Raw genomic sequence first — 12,538 nt, forward strand, 5'->3', positions numbered from 1 at the left:
AAATTGTCTTATCAAGTCACCCCAATTATAAGACTGGTAAACTAAGATTCAGGCAGGGAATAACTCACCTAGAGCCATGCATCACAGAAACCAACTCTTTTTACCTGACAAAAAATATATTTTTTATAGATTTTGCCTCAAATGGAGCTCTAACTATCCTGTAACCATTTAACATGGTAGTTAAATATCAGATTGTCTGAGTTCAAATCCCAGCCCTGCCACTTATCGTTTGAGGAAATAACTGAACCTATTTGCATCTCATTTTCTTCATCTCTAAACTGAGATAAACTTGGTACTTAAATTTGGTTTTGAAGGATATTAAATTAGTTAAAACATAGAACCTTAGAACAGTGCCGTAGAATACAGTATGTGCTGTGTAAAAGTTTGTAATACAAATATGCATGTGTGTATAATTTAATCTAGTCATCCCATAAATATTAGTTAAGTTAAGCAAACCAGTTTAGTAAACAGAATGTATTTCCTCCTCATTTATTTACTTAACTCTTCTCTTTTATTTCTTCTAAATGTTCAATACGACAAGGTATTTCTGTGATAATTAAATATTCTTTAGTAAGTAGGCTGGTGTATAGTACATACATATGCAAATCCATTTAATAAACAGATGTTTATCAAGGTTGGAGAAACACAATCGTCAGACACTTTTGTATTATTGCCTTTCGGGACACTACTAACAACTCAAATAAGTGTCTCTACAAAAAGATTTTCCATCAGAAGTGTTCTGACGCAAGACAGACAATGCTCATAAAGTTTGGCTGAAAGCTAGGGTTCTGAACTGTCCAGAATATGATGCTCTCACTGTTCTGACTTTCTTGCCTTTTCTGGGACACACTGAGTTTCACTCAGAGGTGAAAACTTTATTGAAAAATGGAGAGAATCACTAAGCCAAGAAAAATTATCTCTTTTCAACTTCAACCATTCAAACATAAGGCAGTGGATCCTTCTTTCTTCCTGTGCCAGAGATGCAAAATGACCTTCACTGCTGCTTAGAGGGAAAGAGGAAGGAAAAATAGAGACCCTCTCAGTCCCTAGACACCTGTCCTCCTCCCCTCCCCCAGACCATCCTGAGGGCCTTTTCCTCTCATATTCTGAGGGTGACTCTTGGCTATGAGATTCAGTAACCATGAGATGAAATGAGTGCTCCTGAGGGTCCGGGGACACTTGGAAATTTTAGAGCAATTTGCTGCTCACCTGGCATCCAAGAATATGAGCAGTTCTGGTATTGGAAAACCTACATGGCAAAGTTCATGTGGTGTATGGAGCCTGCTGGGTATGCACACTAGGATCACACACAGATCCATGAAACATTGGAAATTGAAAAACCAGTCTTTCATCAGACATGGTTTGATAAGCACTGCTCTACAACATCATGTTACACAGCCTCCAAAAGATTAGTACTTGCTATGAATGTAATAAATCCCTGAGATATAAGTGTACATAGAGAAAGGAACACCAAATCAGGAGCCAGAAGGTAATAAACAATGGGCATGAGCAATAAGTAAGGGCTATTGCATGTTGAAAGTCAGTAAGTGCCACGGAAAATCTTAAAGACTAAAGCAGGGTAAGGTGTCCAGAGTTTGGGGAGAGTCCTATGGTAGTAAACAGGGTTCATTAAGATAGTATGTAGATATACTATTTTCCCTGGGTAGATAAGCCCCTTTGTAAGTGTTTAATTTGCCTTGACTTCTCCCTGCCACTCCCTCTCATATGTCTTGGTTCTCTTAGTTTCTCTTTGAATCTATTGACACAGAATCATGAAAGCAATCAAAATATAACAAGGCAATTCATTTTTTGCCAACAAGGAAAGCCCAATCCATCATAATGTGTACTCTAAAGCTAAATTATGGGTTTGTGATAGATGATCTCTAAGATCTCTTCCAACTTTTCCCTGGCTGGGTAACTCACTTGGTTGGAGGATTATCTGGATATGCCTAAGTTGTGGGTTTGATCCCCAGTCAGGGCACATACAAGAATCAACCAATGAATGCATAAATAAGTGGAACACCAAATTAAAGTTTCTCTCTCCCTTTCCCCTTTCCCCCTTCCTCTCTATTTCTCTAAAATCAGTCAAGAAATTAAAAAAAATAAGACCTCTTTCAACTTTGGAATCTTGTGACTTTGGCTGGAAAAAAAAATGCTGTATATAGCTCTCAGAGGAATAAACCTTATCAAGGAGGCTCATTTGATATGATTCATTAATTAATGTATTCATTTATTTACTATATACATATTGATCACCTATTATGAATCAGGCATTGATGTTACAGTGATGCATGAGATACAGACTCTGCCTTAGAGAATTTCAGAGTTCAGCAAGAAAGCCAGACACATAAACAAAAAGAAAGTCGACACAGGTCTTAAGTGCTACAATGCCTGTCTGAATGAAGTGCTATGAGATTACAGATAAAGGAGTATGTAATATCTGTGGGTAACAAGAAAGGGAGAATCACAGCAAGATTGAGAGGTGGTAACATGTAGTCTATGATTTGAAGAACAAAGAGGAGTTGGCCTTTTTGAGTAGGGAGAAGGGGAGCCAACTCAGGCAAGAAAGTAGATGTGGAGATATCAAATTGGGTGACCTATTTAGGGAATAGAAACATACCTTAGTCTGGTTGTAAAATTGTGAATATGCATGGATCATGACTGGACTTTTATGTTTGTTTTGTGATTATTCTGAATATCATTTTTTTCCCCAGAGTGGGATCTCAAGTACACACGCATACAAACACATGGAGTCATCACTTTCTTTTTTTTGGTTCTTCATTTCTTCATTTATAACAAGATGTTGAGTCCCAGGGTCACTAAAATGTATGTTCCATGAGTGATTAACCATTTAAGTTGCAGTGTCTAGCACACACACACAAATATAGGCACTCAAGTTTGGTTGAATGAATAAAGGAATCAATCAATAAATGAGTCATTATCATTAATTATCATTAATATTCTTTCAGCTCTATTTGCCACTTCTAGAACCTTTAGACTTTTCTACAGCTCTGGATAATCCATTTGTCTGCAAGTGCCTGACATGAGATATTTGTGGGTTAAACATACATATGAATGTACTTACACATATTTAAATAAACAGACATACAGGATGTTGTAGCATTCAAAAGTCAGGGGGTGGCTAGAAGAGAGAGGACTGATCAGAAAAAGGCTTGACTATCCAATTATTTTTAGCGATTGAGAACCATCTGTCTCTTTCTCATCACTTTCTCCCAGTTCTGATGAATAACAACCAACTCTATTTTTCTAATACACTGCTTGTGCTGCAACAACACATTTGGAGTTCATCTCTCAGTCACACTCACCATAGGAAGGGGTTTCAGAGTAAACCACAACAATCTCCTTCTTGGCGTGAGCTGCTTAGGATGTTTTCAAAAGTACTCCTTGTTTATGAAGGCTTTCTAGAAGCTCCTCTACACCCTCAGAAATGACTTCATCCACTTACATAAACATTTTTGAAGTTCCCTTTTATTATTATAGAAATTTTCTACCATAAAAGAACACTTAAATGAACTCCCTTTTTTATCACTCAGCTTCAACAATAGTCATAATTTTGCCCATATCACCCCTCACCCATCACCACCCTCCCTCAGTTTGTTTGTTTATTTCTTTGCCTGCTGGATTGGTTTAAAGCAAATCCCAGATGTTACATCACTTCATGTGTAAATGCTCTGGTATGAATTTCTGAATGATGAGGTCGTGTTTTGTTTGTATGGTTTCCCTAACACCATAACAGTAATGCACCTAGTAAAACTAAGAGCAGTTTCTTTGTCATATGTACAGTCCATATTCAAATTTGTCTAATTATCTAGAAGATGCCTTTATACAGTTGGTTTATGTGCATTGGGCTAAAAACATGCACACATTACTTTTGTTTGTTCCAATGTGGCAATTTTAGGAAGTTTACTCAAAATAATAATTTTTCCCTAACTCAAGGCTAAAAGGCTTAAATACTCAGGAAAGGGTGAATATAAAAGCTACCACAACACAGCCTGCTGCAAAGCACCATTATTTAAATAAAGATTTTTTCACTCAGTTTATGCCAGTGGCAACCCATGATATGCAAATATGGAATGGAGTTAATATGTCTTAACATGCAGGTCTTCACATTTGTCCTTCTATGAATACAAATCAAGGGAGATACATTCAGGTGAATACTCAAGAGAGAGTTACCATGGTTCTCCCTTCTACTCTGGTATCAATTTAACTTTTCCTAATAATTATTGTAATAGCAATGCCATATTATATAGTGCTTTAGAGTTTACATAGTACTTCCACATGTATTGAAGTTACTATAGCAAAGAGTCTACCCTTTATGAAAAATACTTCATCTTTCATGATTTTCCAAATGAGCCTGTGAAAGGAGAAAGGATCAACCTACTTTTTACTGAGGTGGAAATAGGCTCAGAAATATTCAGCAACTGAAATCCCATAGCCAGAGAGTTTAGTTAAACATTTGGTCCCCGTTAAATTATATCAAGTCTAAAGACCTTTTGACCTAATATACCATGTCTTTACTTTATGTATAAAAACTCTAGACCAGCCTCCTTCAAAACACTATCTGGCCAGCCACTATCTGGTGAAACGTTATTTATTTCTTTTAGGGCTCCCTCCAACTTTTGTATTACCCTGGTAGCCACTGTAAAATGGTAGATTAGATTAGAAGTCAGAAGTAAAATTATTTGAGAAATGTTCAAGAGGTAGACATAGAATGATATTCCTTCCCAGTTTCCCCAGAATAAGGAACTTACAGTGTAATAATTGGGAAAGTCCTGGACAAACCAGGATGAACTGGTCACCCTATGTAGACACATATGAGCTTCATGACAAACTACGTGCAGGAATTTGGGAAGAGGATTGATTCATTTTGGATAATTGAATGGATGGTGGTGCCATTTGTTGAAATGAAAGACAATGACTGAAGAACAGGTATGAGAGGAAAGAGAAAATAATAAGTTAATTTAAAAATATGTGACCATTTCTGGCTAAGATGGAGGCATAGGTAGACACACTGTACCTCCTTGTACAACCAAAAGAAAGACAATTTAAAAACAAAAAAACAACCAGAACTGACAGAAAATCAAACTTTATGGAAGTCCGACAACCAAGGAATTAAAGAAGGCACATTCATCCAGACCAGTAGGAGGGGTGGAGACGAGCAGTCAGGGCTGAGAGGACGTACAACAAGGCAGCAGCTGGCAGAACCATCAAGGTGGCAGATTACAGAGCAGGGTGCACAAGGCTGCAGTTGGCTGGGAAGGCAGCGGAGGCTGGTGGACTGGGTAGTCCCACATTCACTTGCAGATAAACCAGGCAAAACAAAGGGGGAACGGGATGGACCATACAACCCAGGGTCCCAGCACAGGGAAATAAAGCCTCAAACCACTGACTGAAAACACCTGTGGGGTGGAGCTAGCAGTGGGAGAAACTCCCAGCCTCACAGGAAAGTTCGTTGGAGAGACCCACAGGGTCCTAAAACTACACAAACTCACCCACATGGGAATCAGCACCAGAAGAGCCCAATTTACTTTTGGGTAGTCGGAGAAGTGACTGAAACCTGGCAGAGTGTGGAGCAAGGGCCATTTTTCCCTCTCCCCACATACAGCGTCACAACCCAGCAACTGGGGGTTACCCCACTGTGGTGGACACCTAAGGCTTCAACCCTCACTATGTGTAACAGGCGCTGCAAAATAAACAAACAAAAAAAAATGGCCCAAATGAAAGAACAGATCAAAGCTCCACAAAAAATATAACTAAGCGATGAAGAGGTAACCAAACTATCAGATGAACTATCAGTTCAAAACACTGGTAATCAAGATGCTCACAGAATTGGTTGAATTTGGTCATAAATTACATGAAGAAATGAAGGCTGTACTAAGTGAAATAAAGGAAAATGTACAGGGAATCAATTGTGATAGGAAGGAAACTGGGACTCAAATCAATGTGCAGACCAGAAGGAAGAAAGAAATATCCAATCAGAAAAGAATGAAAAAAAAAAGAATTAAAAAAAGTAAGGATAGGATTAGGAACCTCCAGGACATCTTTAAACATTCAAACATCTGAATTATAGGGGTACCAGAAGGGGAAGAGGAACAGCAACAAGTGGAAAACTTACTTGAACAAATAATAAAGGAGAACTTCCCCAATTTAGCAAAGGAAATAGACTTCCAGGAAATCCAGGAAGCTCAGAGAGTCCCAAAGAAGTTGGACCACACCAAGGCACATCATTGTTACATTACCCAAGATTAAAATGAAGGAGAGAATCCTAGAAGCAGCAAGAGATAAGGGGACAGTCATGTACAAAGGAGTTCCCATAAGACTATCAACTGATTTCTCAAAAGAGACCTCACAGGCAAGAAGGGGCTGGAAAGAAGTATTCCAAATCATGAAAGGCAAGGACCTACATCCAAGATTGCTCTATCCAACAAAGTTTTCATTTAGAATGGAAATGCAGATAAAGTCCTTCCCAGATAAGGTCAAGTTAAAGCAGTTCATCATCACCAAGCCCTTATGTTAAAGGGATTTATCTAAGAAAAAGAAGATAAAAAAGATAAACAGTAAAATGACAGCAAACTCACAATTATTAACAACCACACCTGAAACAAAAACATAAACTAAGCAAATGACTAGAACAGGAACAGAAACACAGAAATGGAGATCACATGCAGGGTTATCAACAAGGAAATGGAAGGGAGAGAGGGGGAAAATGTACAGAGAATCAGTAGCATAGATGATAGGTAGAAAATAGATGGGGAGGTGGGTAAGAATAGTATGGGGAAAGTAGAAGCCAAAGAACTTATATGTATGACACATGGACATGAACTAAAGGGAGAGAATGTGGGTGGGAGGAGGTGTGCAGGGTGGAGGGGAGTGAAGGGGGGGAGATGGGACAACTATAATAACATAATCAATAAAATATATTGAAAAAATTAAAGTTAAAATTAAAAAAACAAAAAAAATAAAAATATGTGACCAGGATAAAAGTATTCTGGCCAAGATGGAGACATAGATAGAAATCTTTCTCTTCCTTGCACAACCAAAAGGAGAATAACAACCAACCTAAAATCAATAAACAACCAGACACACCAGAAAATCAAATAGCATGGTACTCTGACAACTAAGGAGATAAAGAAAAAATCGACCAGAACAACCAGACTGGTATGCCAAGACAAAGAAATATGGCCTAAATGAAAGAACACAGCAAAACCTCAGAACTAAGTAATGAGGAGATCGCCAACCTATCTGATGGAGAATTTAAGGCCCTGGTAATCAAAATGCTCACAGAACTAATTGAACTTGCTCAAAAAAATGAAAGAACAAATGAAAAATACCCCAAATAAAATAAAGCAAAACATCCAGGGAACCAACAGTGACAAGAAGGAAATCAGGATTCAAAGCAATGATTTGGAACAAAAGGAAGAAATAAACATTCAACTGGATCAGAATAAATAAAGAAGAGTCCAAAAAAAAAAAAAATGAAGAGAGGCTAAGGATTCTCTGGGACATCCTGAAACATTCCAATATTAGAATTTTAGCAGTGCCAGAAGGAGAATTACAACAGCAAGAAAATGAAAACTTATTTGAATAAATAATGAAGGAAAACTTCCCCAATCTGGCTAAAGAAATAGCCAGTCCAATAGCCTGGACTTCCGGGAAGTCCAGGAAGCCCAGAGAGTCCCAAAGAAGTTGGACCCAAAGAGGAACACACCAAGATCATCATTAAGCAGGCATACTTAATCATTAGGCATATCATCATTAAGTTACCCAAGATTAAAAACAAAGAGAAAATCCTAAAAGCAGAAAGAGAAAAGGAAAGAGTTACCTACAAAGGAGTTCCCACAAGGCTATCAGCTGATTTCTTAAAAGAAACCTTACAGTTAAGAAGAGGCTGGGCAGTATTCCAAGTCATGAAAGGCAAGGACCTACATCCAAAATTGCTTTATCCAGCAAAGCTATCATTTAGACTGGAAGGGCAGATAAGTGCTTCTCAGATAAGGTCAAGTTAAAGGAGTTCATCATCACCAAGCCCTCGTTATATGACACATTAAAGGGACTTATATAAGAAACAGATAAAAATGTGAACAATGAAATGACAAAAAACTCACAACTATTAACAAATGAACCTAAGAGAAAAGAAAAACAATGAAAACAAAAACTAAGCAAACAACTAGAACAGGAACAGAATCAGAGAAATGGACATCACACAGAGGGAGTTTAGTGGGGAGGGGGAAGGGATGAATGGGGGGGGAAGGTACAGGGAAGAAGAAGCATAATTTGTAGGCATAAAATAGATGAGGAGGGATAAAAATGGTATAGGAAACAGAGGACTTAAAGAACTTTTATATACAACCCATGGACATAAACTAAGTGGGCAGGGGATGCTGGAGGGTTGTGGGGGCGGGGGGGGATAAGGGAGGAAAAATTGGGAAAACTGAAATAGCATGATCAATAAAAAATGCTTTAAAAATATGTAACAAAAATGTGTCGAATAAGCAGTTGAACAAACTGGTAAATCTGGTGTCTCATTACTAATAATAGCTAACAGTCAAGTGTCACCTATGTATAAGATACTGTTAAACTTGGCATCTGTTAACCCTCTCTTCTTAGTGGCCAGTGATGTAACTCCATCTCATACATAGGCAAAGAAGTTGCTCTAGGCTGTACTATTTGAAAATGATAGCGCTAGCATTAAAACTAAAATTAACCTGAATTTAAAGTGACCTTTTCTGTTTTGCAGTTGTGTGGCCTTGGACAAGACTCAGGGAGTTTGGTCAACTCAGCCTTGAAAAAATGAATGCCATGCTGAGAGAAGACTGTGGGGAATGGGAGGAGAGATAAATTCATTATATGCCAGACCCAGACAAAGGCAAATCTTTTCTGTTATTTTTAGAAGCTAGAAAAATAAGTAAGGGGCACAAACTTCAGAAAGGCAAACTATAGGTCAAAGAATCAGAGGAATTAGGTTTCAGCCATTTATTTAAATGAGACTGTACAACATGAAAGTTGGGTGGTGTGGTTCCTGGAGTCAAATTGCTAGGATTCAAACCTGGAATCCACCACTTACTAGTTATTTAATGTTGAATGAGCCACTTTCTCTCAACAGAATTTATCAACTGGAAGACAGTAGTAATTATAAAAGTTCCTATCCAACCACCTCACTCACTGATCAGGTCAAGAATTGAACAGGGTAATTTATATAAAGTACTTCACATTTGTATCTATCAGTGTCTAGCCAAGAAACAGGCATCACTTAGACCTTTCGATAAAGAGGATTTAACACTTGGAATTAGCTACTAGGGTGATGAAAAATCTAAGTGAAATATGGGACAGTAAGGCAATGCAGAGATGCTCAGAGGCAGGAAGCCAGCACCTCGCTCTGAGTGAAGGGGCACTGTGAAACTGACTACAGCCCAGAAGCTTAGGCTGCAGATGCAGCCAGAATGATTGGGACAGAACAGCAGCAAATGGGAGCTTGGAGGAAGAGGCTGACAGGTGGAAGGGGGAGCTATAGAGGAGTAGCAGCTATAGCCCGAGCCACCAGAGGCTGACCTTTTCTACTGGGGTTTCCATTGGCTATGCCTACTTCTCTCTAACACATGAAAGGATAGGTCTGGGTGAGGAACAGAAATGGGAGCAGACAGTGGGCCTTCACAATATGTACCTGGTACCTAGTGAGAGCTCAAACAAAGTTAGCTGTTTAAGTACCTGTCATGTGCCAGTCCATGTGCTAAGTACAAGGGATGCTGACATGAGCAAAACAGAGATGGAAATCCAATGCAGGGGAAATTGCACAGTTGTAGAAAACAACAAACATGATGACATATACAAATGAGTGATACTGGAGGCTACGGGAAAGGAAAAATGGGGACACTAACAGTCTGAGCAAAGTCATGAAGGCTCATGGAAATAACTATATTTATTCAACCCAAGACCTACAGCATGAGTAGGAGTTACCACCTAGAGTGGGAGAAAAGAAATCCAGGTGGAAGGAAGAACATACATAAAGGCATATGTGAGATTTTTACAGAGTTTCCAGATGACTGAGACAGGCTGTGCAAAGGGAACAGTGATCCATTCAATGTGCAATTCAGATCAGGACATTCTTTTCTGCTAAAACCCTCTAGTGGCTTCTGTCACTGATGGGCTTAATACAACATTTGTACCATAGCCTCCAAGGTTCTACAGCGGTTGTCCTCAGACCCAATGGGGAGCCTTTATAAAAACAGTACTGAAATCCTTCCAAGACTTACAAAATCAGGTCAAAACCTTGGCTCCATCTCCAGCCTCATTCATTCCTATGCTGACCCTTTTTCACACCACCTCTGGCCTCATTGTTTTTCTCAAACACACCAAGCATAGGCTTCCTCATTCATTTTGTTTTCACTGCCCTTCACTTCATGTACTTTCTCCCACTTGTTTGCACACTTGATTCCTTAGCTCATTGAGTGTCTGCTCATCTGTTACCTCCTCAAGGGACTCTTTCTCCTTTAGCCATCTTGTTTATCCTGCTTGTATAGTTTATCTTTACTTCAGTCTTCTTCCACTAGACTGTAAGTTCCATGAGAGCAGAAAATGTCTCGATGTTGTTCATCACTGTGACTGTCACTGTGAAAAACACTGTTAACTGTTTTTTTAGCAGCTTAGCACATTTAAATGTTTAATGCATTGTTTTTTAAAATATTTTATTTATTTATTTTTAGAGGGGGGAAGGAAGATGGAGAGGGAGAGAAACATCAACGTGTGTTTGTCTCTTGTGCACCCCATATGGGGAACCTGGCCCGAAACCCAGGCATATGTTCTGACTGGGAATCAAACCAGTGACCCATTGGTTCACGGGCCAGCACTCAATCCACTGAACCACATCAGCTAGGGCTAATGCACTGTTAACTGGAGGCAATATTCACATGTGGCCTATACCTGGTGTCCCAAGGACCTAGTTTTCAAAGACACAGGACTTCAGACACAGGGAAAAGAAGAGAGCTAAGTACCTAAAAACTTGGGTATGAATGACACAAGACTTCAGGCCAGGCAGAGGCCAGTCACTGGGACTGAAGATGTAAGTCAGGGTAGAACTAGTGGAAGCAAGAAGAACTCAGTGCTATATCCCTAGAGGGCCTTGCCAGGGGCTCTTTTAAGTCCTTGAAATAAAGACAACTCTAGTGCATGAGGCTGAGATGAGCAGTGCCTTAAAAGGGGGTCCCCTAGAGCAAAGGAGGCTTGAAGGCATGTGATACTTTCAGACCGTCACTAGACAGAGTGTGAAATGCTAAATCCATCTTTGACTTTTCTTCAAATGCTTGGCTCTGTGACTCACTCTTGCAGCATTTTCTTTATTTGGTAAATAAGATATAAATATTTTTCTGGGGGAATCCCAGTGGAATAGTAAAAAAATAACAGGAAGCACTCAGCTCTGTTAATTGTGCATCTTAATGTGGCATTAGCACATTTGTCACTCTGATGCATTTCCTTCTGATGCCCACCCCAGATGTTTCAGGAAGTCGAGTTAATCTTATGGGAAATTAAGCAGCAGTAAGATTCTTTAGTCCTCCTAGTCTAGACTCTGATATTGATCATGGAACAGACAAATTGAAGGAACAAGGTAGAGTGGCCTCCTTGTGTCTTAGACATAAGTGGAAATACTCAGTGGAGAGTGACCTTTAAAGAATGCAAATGTACTTTATAAACCATCACATCTGTGACTCTTTTCAAAGTGTGTGCTAATGGTCAGCTGGATGGTCCTTTCTCAGCTTCCTCTGATTCACTTAGGAAAACTCCTGAGAGCCCACTAAAGTGTTTTATATGTCTCTCATTGATGTTTGCTTTTTAAATATTTGTCAAGTTCAGATTTGTATTGGTCCTATTAAAGTTTAAAGAATTCAAGCAGTGAAAATGATCCATAATAAATGGGCAAAAATAGAAATTCCCAAAGATTATGTATGCCCACACCAACATGTTATAGCCCCAGGAAATAAATCCGAGTCCCAGAAAAATTGTGGGCATCAATGTGGCATCAATGTGGTAGATTGGTAAACTGCCTGGGTTTTGAATCTTAGCCATTCCATGTCCTTATTATACATAGTTAACCCCTTTACTTAAATTCTGTGCATAGGAAATGTCCTATCTACATCAGAGGGGCTATGTAAACATATGGTGTATAAAGGGACTCAGTAAATAATTTATGAGAAATATTTATGAAAAATTTGGTTTTAAATAAAGCTAATATATTTTATATCAAGACCATAGGACAATAATTTGTAAAATGTGTGAATCATTATTTATTAATTATTTTACTCATCAATTAAGCATTAAATACAAGTCCTTTTCCTTGACTGATTTTTAAAGACTTAGAGTAAGTCACAAATACAAAGTGTAAGAGTTGTAAGAACTAAAGACCTCAGTGGTTCTTGCCCTGGCTGGTGTAGCTCAGTGGATTGAGCACGGGCCTGCAAACCACATGATTGCAGTTCGATTCCCAGTCAGGGCACGTGCCTGGGTTGCAGGCCAGTTCCCAGCAAGG

The sequence above is a fragment of the Artibeus jamaicensis genome, unplaced genomic scaffold (assembly GCF_021234435.1).
Source record: "Artibeus jamaicensis isolate MK-2021 breed Jamaican fruit bat unplaced genomic scaffold, CSHL_Jam_final scaffold_916, whole genome shotgun sequence".
Taxonomy (NCBI): Eukaryota; Metazoa; Chordata; class Mammalia; order Chiroptera; family Phyllostomidae; genus Artibeus; species Artibeus jamaicensis.